Source organism: Haemaphysalis longicornis, unplaced genomic scaffold, assembly GCF_048455015.1.
Source record: "Haemaphysalis longicornis isolate Haplotype H1 unplaced genomic scaffold, Haemaphysalis longicornis Haplotype H1 scaffold_2, whole genome shotgun sequence".
Lineage (NCBI taxonomy): Eukaryota > Metazoa > Arthropoda > Arachnida > Ixodida > Ixodidae > Haemaphysalis > Haemaphysalis longicornis.
This window is the reverse complement of record NW_027526295.1, coordinates 4,835,558-4,851,485: the sequence shown is the minus strand read 5'-3', so window position 1 is coordinate 4,851,485 and position 15,928 is coordinate 4,835,558. Positions and strand designations below refer to the sequence as shown.

At 51.9% G+C, this 15,928-nt stretch overlaps 1 long non-coding RNA gene across 1 annotated transcript; it reads left to right on the top strand.

Annotated features, from left to right (window-relative positions):
* Positions 1 to 6,838: 6,838 nt before the first annotated feature.
* LOC144168699 (uncharacterized) lies at positions 6,839 to 15,448 on the top strand. Its single transcript, XR_013322205.1, has 3 exons — positions 6,839 to 7,110; positions 7,829 to 7,948; positions 14,990 to 15,448. It is a non-coding gene; the product is annotated as an uncharacterized LOC144168699 (long non-coding RNA).
* The last annotated feature ends 480 nt before the right edge of the window (positions 15,449 to 15,928 follow it).

Here is a 15,928-nt window from a genome sequence, read left to right as displayed (position 1 = left end):
GGGACCAAAATCCATCCCACCCCAACCATCAAAATACTCGGCATGACATATCAGGCAGATTGCAAAAACACCCAACTAATCAAAAAACTGGACTCGTCCACCACCCAAATTGTCAGGATGCTTCGCCGCATTGCCAACCAAAATCATGGCATGAAGGAACAGGACATGCTGCGTCTGGTCCAAGCCTTCATAATATCGAGAATAACGTACGTCGTTCCCTACGCCACCCTCCTGGCAACAGAACGCCGGAAGATTGACACCATCATACGCAAGGCCTACAAACAAGCCCTCGCACTTCCTACCAGCACTTCTACCGCTCGCCTGATGGCTCTGGGAGTACATAACACCCTAGACGAACTTGCGGAAGCGCACCTGAATGCCCAAAAAGCGCGACTAAGTACTACGCCCACAGGACGCCAAGTACTCTCGAACGTGGGGCTCATGTCGCCAACGGAAGCAGATACTGCGATAGACATACCCTGGGATATAAGATCCAAGCTATACGTTCCCCCACTTCCAAGAAACATGAGCCCCCAGCATCACGAAGGCAGAAGAACGGCCAGGGCGCTGGCCCTCGAAAGACAATACGGCGACTCGAGTACGACAGTCTTCACCGACGCAGCGGACTACGCGCGTGAAAACACTAAAACAGCGGTCGTCGCCACCCCCACTTCTCTCATTACAAGTGTCACCCTTCGTAAGTCCAGCATCCTCGAAGCAGAAGAAGTGGCACTTGCACTAGCCATAACGCAGACCCAAGCCACGACCATCATTACGGACTCACAAGCGGCGTGTCGAACGTACACGGCTGGAAGAATTTCTAAGGTAGCCGCACGAATTATAACCCAGAACCCCCCCAAGAGAACAGTCAAGATTATCTGGACACCTGCTCACTCGTCTCTTTGCGGTAATCAAGCGGCGCACGCTTACGCCCGAGAACTTGCTCGCCGGGCACCGCAAGAGGACGATGAGAGGACCCGTCACTCACTCATCACATACAGCGACATCACCCAACACTACATGCTCACACGACGCACCTTCCCGCCGCCGGCCGACCAGCTAACAAAAGAACAACAAGTCACCCTTCGACGGCTTCAAACCAACACATTTCCACACCCCACGCGGCTACACACCATCCACCCCACGTTATACTACCCCCTGTGCAAATACTGCGGCAGCCAAGCTACGCTATACCATATGGTTTGGGCCTGCCAGTCAAACCCAGACCTTGATCCAATCCCTGATGCAACTCACGAGCAGTGGGAGAGTGAGCTTGCCAGCTCAGACCTGTGTAAGCAGCTTTGGCTCGCTGAAAGGGCGAAGACGGCAGGCCGCACCAACGGAGTCCTGGAATGAGGACCCCGACCACGATCCCGCTCGACTTCACTGTTAATAAAGTTTGTTCCTCCTTCCCAACAGCGTCCTGTCACGCTCCTACTGCAAGTTCATTTTCGTTACAACACGGTTAGCACAAGGCACATTGTCTAGAAAAGGCCTCGAGGCTAACAAGTGATTTTAATGACGGCACATTAAAGAAGAGACAAAGAAACGCCATGGGCGAGACGGGTTTGCATGCGAGCGAGTTTCTGCGGCGTGCAACAAACCGTCAACAGCTCGCGATCACCGACAGAGGCGAACAGAGCAGCATAAACAGTGACAATGACGCAAGACGGTGAGAACGTGACGTTAAGAATTTCGTAAACGTCGCTAATATAACTGCAGCGAGCAGAAAGCAATTGAGCTTTTCAGTAGGTGATATGCGAACTGATTGCAAACCCGCCAAAAAGGAGCGCTCACCTGAGTCGGCCGATGGTGTACAGTTGAACGCCGACGGCTGATTGCACAGCCGTAGAGCCAGAAGACGCTGGAGCTGTTGAACGACGATTGACAGGGCGACAACCATTCACACTTGCGTTGACAGCAAAAGTCCAACGCGGCTACTTGAGTCTCTACGGCGCGCACGCCGTGTAGGCAGCACTCGGAAAAATATAAACATACCGCGCGGGAGCGCTGGGAACAAACGTGACGTCACATCCGTCTAGCGCTCATCCTCACCCGCCGAAACGGTCGGTTAATTCCTCCCCTAAAGGGCAGGTTTATACGCCTCGAGCTTCACGATCACTGCGCCGCCTGCCGCCGCTTCTCAGCGGCGTTTACGGGATTAGCGCTGCGTGGCTAATAGGTGGTCATGCAATGTTTTGGTTCTCTTTCGCTTGTCTTTGCTTTTCTGCGCACTAAAAACTTATTATGGTGACGTCTGTAAGCACATTGCACGTTTAGGGCACGTTTAGGGCTCGGTGGGCAACATTGTGTGGGGCTGGCGAAATTAGAGTGAACTAGTATTCTAGTTCACTCTAGGCGAAATAAACACCGCCGAGCACAGCAGCTCGCGGTCAGTCACCATCACCACCAGCACGCTGCAGGTCGTCTCTCTTCTGAAGGGTACCCCTACCCTCCCAGGTTCACGAACGCGGGGCTAAATCGTGACACTGGCGACGAAGGAAGAAGCCCGCGGAGCGGCCGAAACCACCGAGAGCGCCGCCACCGAGAACGCCGAGACACCGCCCCCTCAAGCCAGCCGCCATTACGCCATGCCGCTGTACGGGAGGCTCGAGCCGTCCGACGGTGAAGGGTCCGCCTGGCCGGTCTACGAGGAACAAGTCGGCGTGTTTTTCCGGGCGAACGACACACCCGAGGCAAAACAGCGCGACAGCTTCCTAGTCAGCTGCGGGACCCGCGTCTTCGCCCTCCTGCTCGACCTGCTCAAGCCGGCCACGACGCACGACAAGTCGCTGGGTGAGCTGCTCGCCACGCTGCGCTCACACTTCAGCCCGGCTCCGTCGACGTTAATGGATCGTTTTCGCTTCAACAACCGGAGCCGCCGAGACGGAGAGACGCTCGGGCAGTTCGTCGCAGCGCTGCGAGGGTTGGCGAGCGGTTGCGCCTTCGGGGAGCAGCTCGACTCGCTGCTCCGGGACCGTTTCGTCTGCGGCATCAACGACCCCGCCATGCAGACGCGACACCTGGAGCTGCCCGACCCCTCGCTGGACGACGCCGTGAAGGCAGCGCTGGCGATGGAGGCTGCGGCCAAGGACGCGGGCGAGATAGCACGTGCGGCCGGCTCACCGTCGGCGGAGGCGGCGGTGAACAAGATGGCGACACGGCATGGCAGGTGCAGTCGCTGCGGTGGTGGCCACCCCCCCTCACAGTGCCAGTTCGCGGAAGCGGAGTGCTTTGCGTGCGGAACAACTGGGCACATTGCTCGGGCGTGCCGAGGGGGGACGACGGCGGGTGGACGGAAGCAGCAGCCGGCGTCGAGCACAGGTTCCGCGCCATCCCACGGCCAAGGAAATCGGCGCAAGGGTAGGCGGCGGGGGCGTGCGGCAGCAGCTTCGGGTGCAACGGCTAGGCTTCACGTCGTGGCTGAAGACCCGCAGATTTTCGACATGTGGTACGCGGGCACAGTGCATCTGTCGGTGCCACCATACTTGCTGACCGTCGAAGTCAGCGGGCGCCCCATCTCCATGGATCTGGACACAGGGGCCAGTGTGTCGGTCATGGCCGGGAAAGCCTTCAAGCGCACCTTTCCCGGAGTGTCCGTCGAGGCGTCGGGCGTCATGCTGCGCAGCTACTCCGGACAGCTCGCCCAAGTCGAGGGTCAAGCCCAGGTCAGCGTTCGCCTTGGCAGCAGGGAGGCCACCCTGCCCCTGTATTTGACCGAGGGGCCGTCACCGACGCTGCTGGGCCGGAACTGGATCCAGGCTTTGGGTGTGCGGCTGCCAGAGTACCAGGAAGCAGTGCGTGCGGTGGAAGACATCCCGAGCCTCCTGACCAAGTACCAGGCCCTGTTCCACCCCGGGGTGAGCACATTCACCGGCACGGCGGCGAGCATTCATGTGCCAGAGGGAGCCAAGCCCCGATTTTTCAAGCCCCGCCCGCTGCCGTTCGCCCTGAAGGACGGGGTCACCCAGGAGCTGTAACGGCTGTAGCGAGACGAGATCCTGGTGCCCGTCAAATCTTCCGAGTGGGCTGCTCCCATCGTGCCAGTCCTGAAGCAAAACGGCAGTGTAAGGATCTGCGGGGACTTCAAGGTCACTATCAACCCCGTCGCTACGGTCGAAAAGTACCCGCTGCCCCGCATTGAAGATCTCTGGTCGGTGCTGTCCGGGGGACAGAAGTTCACCAAGCTCGACCTCAGAGATGCGTACCAGCAGCTGGTGCTCCAGGAGTCGTCCCGGAAGTATGTCACTATATCGACTACGTTGGGACTCTTCCAGCACACGCGCCTAAAGTTCGGCGTGGCCTCAGCTTCTGCCATTTTCCAAAGGGAGATGGACAACCTGTTCAGGGGCATGAGGCATGTGGTGGTGTACTTGGACGACATCCTGGTAACCGGTACCGACGACAAGGACCACCTGCAGAACCTACACAACGTCCTGGCACGATTGCAGGATGTCGGGCTGAAGCTCAAGCTTGAGAAATACATTTTCTTGACCCCCAGCGTTGAGTACCTAGGCCACGTCATTTCCCAGGCAGGCCTAGCCCCGGCACCCCGCAAGGTTGAGGCTGTGCTCAAGGCGCCCAAGCCCCAGAACAAGAAAGAGCTGCAGAGCTACCTCGGCCTCATCAATTTCTATAGGAGCTTCCTGCCGAACCTGTAGTCGCATCTGCAGCCGCTGCATCTTCTGCTTCGAGATGGACAGCAGTGGGCGTGGAAGAAGGAGCAGGACTTGGCCGTCCAGCGCAGCAAGGAGCTGATCACCAAGGCTCCAGTGTTGGTGCACTTCGATCCGGCCAAGCCTGTCGTCCTGACGCAGTACGGCGTGGGAGCTGTCCTGGCCCACCGAGAGAAGAATGGCCAGGAACGCCCTGTATCGTTTGCGTCCCGTCGGCTTCATGCGGCAGAGCAGCGATACAGCCAGCTGGACAAGGAAGGCCTGGCCCTCATATTCGGGGTCGAGCGCTTCCACCAGTACCTGTGGGGCCGAAAGTTCGAGGCGGTCACGGACCACAAGCCGCTGCTGGGACAGCTGGGGCCTGACAAGGCGGTTCCAGTGCAGGCATCGCCTCGAGTGGTGCGCTGGGCCCTGAGTCTCGCGGCCTACAGCTACCGGCTGGTCTACCGCCCGGGGAAGGACATGGCATCACTGCGAGCCGGCCTAGTTGGAACTGTCCGTGTGTTCCTTTCTTTGTCCCCGTTTCTGTGCGCTATTAACTTCAAAAGGACCTGGCACCTGCTGACGCCCTGAGCCGACTACCCCTGCCGGAGGTGCCTGCTGCTGTTCCTGAACATGCCGAAGTGTTCATACTGGAGCACGCTTACCCGGAGGTGCTGTTAAGATCGGCAGTGTCGCAGGCGACCAGCCGGGACCCAGTCCTGTCGCAGGTGGTCAAGGCAGTGTCCCGAGGGGAGGAGTTGGCTGAGCGGACGTACAGCCACAAGGCCGCCGAGCTGAGCCTGCAGCAGGGCTGCCTGCTGTGGGGTTCCAGGGTGGTGATTCCGCAGAGCCTGCGGTCCAGGGTCCTGCAGTTGCTGCACGCGGGTCATCCAGGCATGGAGAAGACCAAGATGGTGGCCCGGTCCCACGTTTGGTGGCCTGGCCTGGACCAGGACATTGCTCGCATGGTGCAGAGCTGCCAAGTCTGCCAGGAGAACCAGCGAGCCTCGCGCCATGTGGAGATAACCCCCTGGCCGTTCCCGGAGAGACCCTGGTTCCGCCTACACGTGGATTACGGGGGGCCGTTCAAGGGCCACTACTTCCTGGTGGTGGTGGACGCCCTCTCCAAGTGGGTGGAGGTACTGCCGGTCACCATCGGCAGGAGCAACCATTGCGGTGCTGCGGCAAGTCTTCGCAGCCCAGGGGTTGCCGGACGTCATAGTGTCCGACAATGGACCCGCTTTCGCCAGCGAGGAGTACCTGGCCCGGCTGACGAAGAACGGAATCCGTCGGATGATGGTTTCGCCTTATCACCCTGCGTCGAATGGTGCTGCCGAGGGGGTGGTGCAAACGGTGAAAGACAAGCTCAAGAAGAGCAAGGCTGGGGATTTCCGGACATAGGTTGCCCGAGTCCTGTTCCAGTACCGGACCACACCCCATGATGTCACAGGCCGTGCCCCCTGCGAGCTCCTATTGGGCCGGATGGTGAAGACACCGTTGGTCATGTTACATCCGGACCTCCGGACCACAGCGCTTCTGAAGCAGAAGCTGGCTGCTGACCGAGGTTGCCATCCTGGGCCTTTGCCAGAATCAGGGGCTCTGGTCTTTGCCAGGAACTTCCGGCCTGGTCCACCCTGGTCCGCTGGACTTGTGCTCTCTCCAGGGAGTGCGTCATCATTACTCGTCCGCATGTCGTACGGGACCACGTGGCACCGGCATGCTGACCATGTGAGGCCACGCCTGGCAACCTCAGCCGCCCCTTCAGGAAGCCAGCAGGCAGGAGAGCCAGCTACACCGACCGCTGCCAGCACAGCACCAGGGGGTGCTACTCACGCCACTGTGGCGCCACGTGCAAGTCCTGCGACACCTGCAAGGCTGACGGACGGTGCGAGAGTGATACAGGCGGCACCCGATGCTGCCACACCTGCATCGACACCTGTGCTCAGGCGGAGTGCGAGACTACGGAGACCGCCAGACCGTTACTCGCCGGGGTGACAGGTGTTGTTTCGTGTTTGTGTAGGACAAACAAACTTGGGGTGAGGGGTGTGACAAGTGTGTGGCGACCCCCAACCGTGATCTTCGTTGGCCGCTAGGTCCAGTAGCCCCATAGAGTTTCATACAAATAACATTGTAAGAAACTCTATGCAGTAGCCCACCTGCCCTTCAGGAGAGGAATTAACCGACCTTTTGGGCGGGTGAGGAGCATTGCTAGGCGGATGTGACGTCACGTTTGCTCGCAGCGTTCCCGCGCGGTATGTTTACATTTTTCCGAGTGCTGCCTACACGGCGTACGTGCCGTAGCGATTCAAGTAGTCGCGTTCACAACGCAAGAATTCATAAACTGGCGATGGTTGTCGCCCTGTCAGTCGTCGTTCAACAGCTCCAGCGTCTTCTGGCACTACAGCTTTGCAGTTATCTGTGGGCGTTCAACTGTCCACCATCGGCCGACCAGGTGAGTGTTTTTTGGCGGGTTTGCAATCAGTTCGCATATCTCCTACTGCGAAGCTTGCTTTCTGCTCGCGGCAGTTATATTAGCGTCGTTTACGAAATTCTTAACGGCGCGTTCTCACCGTCTTGCATTCTCTGTTCGCGTCTGTCGGCGATCGCGAGCTGTTGACGGTTTGTTGCACGGCGCGGGAACTCGCTCGCATTGCAAACCCGTCTCGCCCATGACGTTTCCTTGTCTCTTTAATGTGGCGTCATTAACATCACTTGTTCTCCTCGACGCTTTTTCTAGACAACGTGCCTTGTGCTAACCGATCTTAATATTGTAACAAAAATGAACTTGCAGTACGATCTGTTGGTGAAGTTAGGAGCGTGACAGGTCCCTGTTGGCAAGGTTTTCGTGTGTGCGTGTTGTTCGTGAGGGCGTTGTAACACGCTACTTTAGCCTGTTGCACTCGTTGCTGCATCCAGCACTTTTGCTGCCCGGAGTGCCTGCCAAGGGATGCTTACGTCGTTATGTGTTTTCATCTTTAATAGTGGGGCCAATCGGCGTTCAATAACCGATGGAAATTCAGCGGGAACGACCTGGATAACGCAGGGCGGGCAAGAGCACTGCTTGTGTGGTCTTCGCTTTCGTTTGCCCTTTTTTTAGTCATCCTAGATTGTTTACTTACTGCTGCCTCAACGGTGCTTCATTCCTCATGTTCCATTTATTTCTCTTGCAGCATCTCCTGACTGCAGTCACGGTGCCCCTAGCCTGCCTGCAGCACTCATCCTGCCATTCTAGTGCAGGCCACTTGTCACAACCAAACGGGTTCCCGACTTTTCCTGGCTTCTATTTGATGGTATACTTTAGATCCACCAGTGCGTTCTCACTCCGTGTACATTTCAAGCGAGGGTTTACAGTAACACGGTAGTTGATAGCCATGAAGACAGCAGCGTGTGTACTAAAAATCAAGTTTAGTTATTTATGCCAATGTCAAAAAACCAACCTGGTCTATGCATCCATTCCAGCCTGACATTTTCAAATACAAGTCTTTCAGTAACTAGTGAAACAATGAAGAGGTAGGGATAGCTCATGCACTGCTTAATTACTACCTTCATTTTTTTACTGTTGAAAATTTATGGATGATGCTATATGTACCACCTAGTGAAGTCCCACCAGAAATTGTTATATGCACTACCGATATAGCACAATCTATGAGGTGGGCTGGCGTGACCTTCGTGCAAACAGCACCGTACGTGGTTTCCGTCACGACAGTTTGCACTGTAGTCTTGGGCGTGTAATGGGTTATGGCTGACCACAGGGCCGTTTACAGTGCTTTCCAGCTTCCAGTGGAGGCAGGAACATAAATTATGTGGTCGGCCAGGGCACAGTACATGGTGTTAGTCAACACCATAGATATACCGTGCCTCGGATGCCCGCGTCATATATACATATTTTTTAATTTTACTCTTGAGTTTTGTGTAAGCAAGGATGTATCTAGTGCCCCTATGCTGTCTATCATTGGTTTTTGTAAACACTAAGTAATATCGCACGGTAGCTTTATTCATCTTAATGAGATTTCTCAGGTGCCAGATTGCTCAGATCTCACATTGTTTCCTATGGCTGCAGGGATGTACAATGTCTTGGGTTCGATTCTTGGCTCCTGGGGCTGCATTGAATTTATAAAGCCAAAAAAATTAACCTTCTGTACACGATGTCTTGGTTTACGCTAAAGATCCTTGGGTGAGAGTTCTACCACACTGCCCTGTGCCTCATAGTGTGAAGTGACCTCAGTTTACTCGATTATGATGCAATTACTTAATGCCTTTTCATGTAAACTCTTGAGTGCAAACGGGAGAAGGTGCACCTACCTCGCCTTGAGCTGTTAGACTAAGTTGCGTTTTTCGCACGACATCTAAGCTGTGTGAGAAAGCCATACAGGGCTAAGAATGTTGTAAGAAATGCCTCTTACGTGAGGCAGCTCATACATAATTTAAAAAAAAACCGTGTCACATTATTTTGCAGTGCGCTCTTTAAACGTTTTACACCCCTCCTACCGCCCTGCTTTTATTGTTAATAAAGGCACTTTGCATATGTAGACACGGGAAAATGAAGCAGAAAGACATTAGATATTTTTTTCAGCTGGACAGTGTCGCAGGCTATGCACCTGACGCAATGCTGTTTGTTCATCACGGTTTGCACTGTGCTTTGAAACAATTTGTTACCAAGGTCAAAAGATTCACTTGGCTATTTCATGTCAGGAATGATACAAAGGGATCATCTGTGGAAGCAATGCCCATCTTATTCTTGTCATTTTGTAATTTATGAGAGCTGCTGCAGCCAAGCATTCTATGGTATATTTATGAACTAGAAAATACATGGAAAAGGCAGTCTCTAAGCTGGAGGGAAACTATCGAGTAACATATGCATTTAGTTTAAATAGTGGCGTGTTGCCCAACTGCTGGGCAACCGCATTAAGTTTATGGTGTGCTTGTGATTTGTTCAAGTATGTGAACTAGTCTTAGGCATTTACGTGTTGATAAAAGAATTCCGTGCTATCTTCATTCATTCACTGCAACTCGTTTGTGCTCATGGGGAGCATTCGGAATATGACCCTTAGCATGATAAAAATCAGAATACGCTTTAATCAGTTGGACTCAAGATATACCTGATCAGGACACGTCTACTGATGAATGCTTAAATACCTGATCACATAAAAAATGGCCAACTTAACAAGCTGCAGGAAAAGAAGCAGCCCCATTCCTTCACCATAAAATAAAAAGAAGACAAGAAGAAACTATTTTACATTTGAAAAAGGTCCAGGCGAGGCTGTTGTTTCTTACGCTTTCAAGAATACATTAATACTGTTGTTGTTTTACAATATAAAGTGAATTTTCCTTACACTACTTCCTCGACTTCAGTTGATTTCCTTTCTGGGTGACCTATGAGACCAAAGGTGCAATGTAATTAACAGTATGGCTATGTTGGTTGTAAACATGATAGAAAAGGAGCACAAAAATATGCATGGCAAAACTCAGGACTTTTGTTGTGTTGTTTTTCATTTATAGTTAATTTTGTTTTGTCCTATGGCACAATGCAATTCTCGAAACCAGCTTTCCTCAGAAACCTATTGAGCACAATTTTTCATACTAGGCAACATTACATGCAATGGCTGCACAACACTTTTTGCCTGAATATAAATGTGGCTTAAAAATGTCTTTGTTATTTTGAAGCAGGCAGTTTTCATTGCCAGTCAGACAAAATGGGGCCAGATGCCATCTGTGCAGAACCGCGTGTGACTTCACCATGGGAGGAGGAGGACAAACATTTTATTGAGCCTTTAAAGGCCCCTTAGGGGACGTGGTGACCGGCGTACCGGTGTCCGCAGCAGCCCTCGCCGTGACCACCCGTTGGGTAGACAGGTCGGAGCTGCCCAGTGCCTCAGCCGAGTGCCCACCGTCTGCTAAGAGAGGATAGGGGTTGTGGGGACAGTTCCAAAGAAGATGGTCCAGTGTTTCCACTGCTCCACAGGCCGTGCAGTTGGTGGAGGGGTAGACGGAAGGATAAATATGGTGCAGGTGGTAGCGACATGGGAGGGTATGGGTTTGCACCAGTCGCCATAGCCGTTCTTCCCTGTTGGATAAATCCGGGTGTGCGGGGGGGAGCTGGCGGCGTGAGAGGCGGTAATGTGCCGTAATGTCTTGGAAGGTCAAGAGACTGTCCCGAGCTGATAGGGCTCTGTGAAAGGGTTCGAGGCTAGGGCCTGCTCGGACGGTGAGCTCTCGAGCGGCCCTATGTGCTGCCTCATTTCCCCCCACACCCATGTGGGCCGGAGTCCAGATCAGCTTTATTTGTATGGTAGGAGGATTTTTGAGGAGAATTCCGAGCGCCAGGGGCGAGATCATGCCTCTGGCGTAATTTCGAATGGCCGTTTTCGAATCCGAGACGATAGTGATAGGGGGCGGCCTATGTGTAAGGGCTAGCGCAATAGGTGACCGATAAAAAGCGCAAAGGCTCATGGGTACGTTGTCTGCTCCAGCCACTTCCGGTTCGAGATCTCGCCTGGTCTCCCGTACGCCGGCGGCTTTCACGTGCGTGTGTGCGTGTTGTTTATTTATCACAGAGTGCTAACCTTTCAGAGAAGCCCCTAGTAGAATTCATTGTTGTTACACCTTGAATGTGCGAAGCATGAGCGGTTTTTTTTTTCAGTGGAAACAGATAAACAACAAGCACAAGCGCGCGTGAAAGCCGTCGGCGTATGTGAGGTCAGGAGAGCTCTCGAACCGGAAGTAACAGAACTCCGCGGGAGCAGACAATGCACCCATGAGCATTTGCGCTTTTTACCGGTCACCTATGGCCGCCTCTTCCGCCTCAGCGGGTCAGTTGGTGCGGTCTGTTTGGGATTTAAGAGGAGGAGTGTTGGGATAGTTGATTACTACTGCGACAGCGTATGCATCCTGCCATCGATAGCAAGCTGCGTCCACGTAAACTGTAGTGAGGTGGACGGGGTATTTCTCTGTAAGTGCTTGTGCTCGTAGTTCCCTACGCTGCTTGTTGAAAACAGGGTGATATTGCGCGGTAAAGGGTAAATAGTGAGGGAGCCATGAATGTCGGCTGGTACCGGGAGCCTGTCATCGCAGAGGATAGGGGCTTTAAGGTTAAGAGTAACAAGGAGAGTGTGACCGGTGGGGGTGGATGAGAGCCTATTTAGCTGACCGATAAGGTGGGCTTCAATGAGTTCCTCCGCAGTATTGTAAATGCCGAGTTTCTCGAGTCTGGCAGTGGTAGTGCTCTGAGGGATTTGTAGCGCCGTTTTTTAGGTCTTTCGAATGAGGCAGTTGACTTTAGAGAGTTCGGTACGCGAGGGCAAGAGATACGGGAGAGAGTAAGTGAGAAGGCTGAGCCCAAATGCCTGTATCAGCCGGATACGCTCCGTTTCTTTGAACCCCTTGTAGCGGGCAGCAATCCTGCGGATGAGGGCGATCGTCTGATTCACCTGAGAAGTCAGCTGTGCTAGGTACTTAATGTTTGCACAATTGCGCTGTATGCAGAGCCCAAGTATTTTCAGGACTACCACTTGGGGAACATCTCTACCATCAATCCGGACCTCAATGGTGGGTGTCTGGGCTGGGTTGCCGGTTGATTTGGCAGGGAGGATTAAAAGCTCAGATTTTTCAGGTGAGCATCCAAGCCCAACTTGCGCGGCGGCGGTAACTAAGTCAGCTCCCTGTTAGAGAACCTCCTCGATTTGAAAGTCGCTGCCTCTGGTGGTCCACAGCGTGATATTATCGGCGTATATGCTGTGGAGTAAGCGAGGGATCGCGGCGAGCTTACTGGGAAGGTGAATTAGGGCAATGTTAAATAGGAGTGGGGATAATACTGCGCCTTGAGGCGTGCCAATGGTTGGGAAATGGATAGTGTCGGATTGTAGGTCACCGAGCTGAATAACAGCCGTGTGGTCCGAAAGGAAGTTACGGATATAGTTGTATGTGCAACGACCCGGAGTGAAAGTGGCAACGTTACACAAAATAGCCTGGTGTGATACGCGATCAAAGCTTTCTAAAGATCAAGTGCCAAAATGGTTCAATTAACTACCTTTGAAGGGGCAGCGATAATTCCGTGTTTTAATTTGCAGGAGTACATCTTCGGTTTCCGCACCATGGGAAGTGTTGTCCAGTTTTTTGCAAATCGCTTGTTAGCCCTACGGGAACCGCAAAACGTGTAGTGAGTGCCATAATCTTTGTCTCAGCCAATTGACGTGAAACCTTTTTCCTCCTTACTTAAAACAGATTTCCTTTTTTGTTGTTTGATGCTGTTTACAGCAAGCACTTTTTTGTAGAGAAAAGGAACTGTCACCTGAAGAAAACACCTCTGCTTCAAAAATGCACTGATCAAGATTAGTATCATACTACAATGAGAACATATAAATGTTAAAATGTGAAAAATTAGCCATATACACAAATAACTAATGAAGTGTGCCGCTGCACAAATTGGTTTTCAATACATAAACAAAGGAGTGCTTCAAAGAGAACGGACAAGAAAAAGGGCAGGGGTGTTTTCTGGTCTGTTTCACTACAACCTAAAATGATGCTTTGGCTCTCGGGAAGATTAAGTACACTATTTATATGGTACTAGGAAGTGTCCAAGCAGCATTTCTGACTCGCCCTGTCTTTCTACGAGCATTACTGACAGTTTCTCTCTTGTTGATCGAAGAAAAAAGTGAAACGTGCTGAAAGCATCAAATCTGCATTCGCACCGTTCAGTTGCATGGTCTGGCTCATTAACAAGGAACCACACGACAAACAGACGTGCTCACACGTCAGCTCAGAGTTGCGTATCGAGAAATTCTGGGCGAGCTAGAGAAGCTTGCCAGGTCTTGAACTTAAACATCAATAAAGCATGCATTATGCGACAAACCAACGACGACAGAAATAGCTACCTTCATACTGGGAAAGTGTTCGAACCACTGTGGCGTGTTAACGCCGCGATCAGAAAGTTGCCACACCAGCTTGACAGCCCTGGCGCGAATCGTGTGTGTCAGTCCGGCCCACAATTGAAGACTTCCGCGTTATTACCGTGATTTGTGGCAGCCAGATTGGTGGGATCGACCCATGGATGATCGGTCAGAAGCAGTGACAAGCAGCCATGTTGACCCTCCGAACGCTTGAAAGTACGTGTAAACATATAAAAAAGTGTTTCTGACTGCACCTAGATAATGCTATATTGGTGGTGGGTATAGCACTTCATAGGTTGTATTCACTGGTGTGGCCCACAAGTGGGCGACCCTGTGTGTGCGCCGCCATGTATGTGCCGCAGCGTCTGTGATACGTCGGACTCCATGAGATTGCAGTAATGGACCTTTTTCTATTACCAATCTGCACATGCGCGGGCTGGTAATCCGCCATTCTAGGCAGTCGTCTCGGGCAAAACAAACAAAAGGGTGCCCCCTCCACTTGTTGCTGGGGTAGCAGCTATGCTTTCTAGTGATGCACGTTTTTATTTCTTCTTTTTCGATAGCATGTGGTGAGTTGTGCGTGTACACAAAGGATTTCAAAGGAAAGGGGTGAAGACTTGAGGTTGACCACGGTACGAGCACATGGCTACCAGCAAGGGGGTGAGCGGTGCAAGCATGGCACAACTCGGGAGATGGCATCACGTGCACTGGCTTCATTTAATATAAATATAGAATATAAATATAAACCGGCGTGTGCATAAAGCATTTCTTCGAAAGCAATATTTGGTTTTTGTTTTCAACTGTTCATTAAATGGCACTTGTGTCAACATCGGTAGTCGCAGGCGACTGCAGCGTTGCCTCTGGCATGCCGTGTCGCTTTCGCTCATAGCCGCAGTTTCACTCTACAGTGATGCAAAGTTCTTGAGGGCAAGGAGAGCACCACCACGTAATTTGAGTGCAATTAATAGGTCTTCTCTTAATACTAAGGCCGACAATCAGGTTGAAGTGGTGCAGACGATATGCACCGAGGTTTTCTTTTTTCTGCGAGGTGTGGGCACAATGCGCAGGCACAGACGTGGTGGTTTCCAGTGTTGTCGGGTGAAGAAATCTCCCTCTGAAATTTTCAGTGAATACCATCTATTGGGTTGCAGTCCAGTATTTCTGAAAGGTTCTCTGGTATTGTGTCAAATTTTTTAGAGCAGTCATGGTCGCTAAGATGGTAGTCATGAGAAGCTGAATCGCTGTTCCAGAGGAGGCTGGAACAACTGCGCTATTGCTCCGCTTGTTCCCAGGCTTGGGTTATGACATCAGTGTCCTGACAGCACCACACCTAGCTTGCTCATCCCAGAGCTTGCAGTCTCCTCCTGATGCATTTTTCTTGCTCTTTGCTCCACCTCCTTTCCATCTTGAGGTTCGTGCTTAAATACTCTCATCATGTCTTTGCAGCACCTGCTGACTGGGCTCTAGCCTGTGCCTGCTGGTGAAGAGAAGTTTGCTGTGAGACGAGGGTCTTGACAAGCACGTAACTCCTGTTGTTAAAGTGAAGCTTTCAGGACCTCACTGATTACATTCAATGTGGCTACATAATGCACTGCAGGAAAGCTAACTTTACACAGTGAGTTTCACAAAGCGATGAGGATAAGCAAAAGCACATCAAGCACCTCAAGAAAAAACGCTTTCCATGGTCATAATGGAACCAGTGTCCCTTGCATTATGAAACCATTGTCTGTCAGACTGCACCCTTCTGATACGGTCGAAGCAGTTTAGATTTTGGACTTTGGCTCAAGTCGCAAGAGAGAGAGAGAGAATAAACTTTAATTAAATGCGCAAAATGCTTCAGAGAGGTGTCCTCATTCCAGGATGCCTTGAGCTCAAGCCGCGTTGACAGTCCTTTTGATCAGGCGCAGCTGACCTTTTGAGGCCGGAGCTGGCCAGAAAGCTTCGAGTTAAAAAGGAACATCAGTTTTTGATCAAAAACTTTATTTTTACAGTTATGATGATAAGAATCGGGGGATGCATGTGGGTTTTCATTGAAACTGTAGATATGAAATTTGTTTCTGTGTAATACGACTCTATTCACATTTATTTGGATTTGTATGTTTGATGTTAAGACAGCCTTTATAAAAAAACTGCTGGAGGGGCGCTGCTGAATAAAGTACCAGTTAACTGTGCACAAGTCAAGGAGTGCAATAATACTAGCATTATCATTCTATCTGGTCTGTAGCAGAAGTTACAGCCATGTGAAGTTTGGGCCTAGAAAATGGGAACCAGGAAAACTGGTGTTGCCATCCAGGCCCAAACTTCAAACAGCTGTCATTTCAGCTACAGACCATATATAATGATAATGTTAGTCTTATGGCAGTCAGTCCTTGATTTGTGCACAGT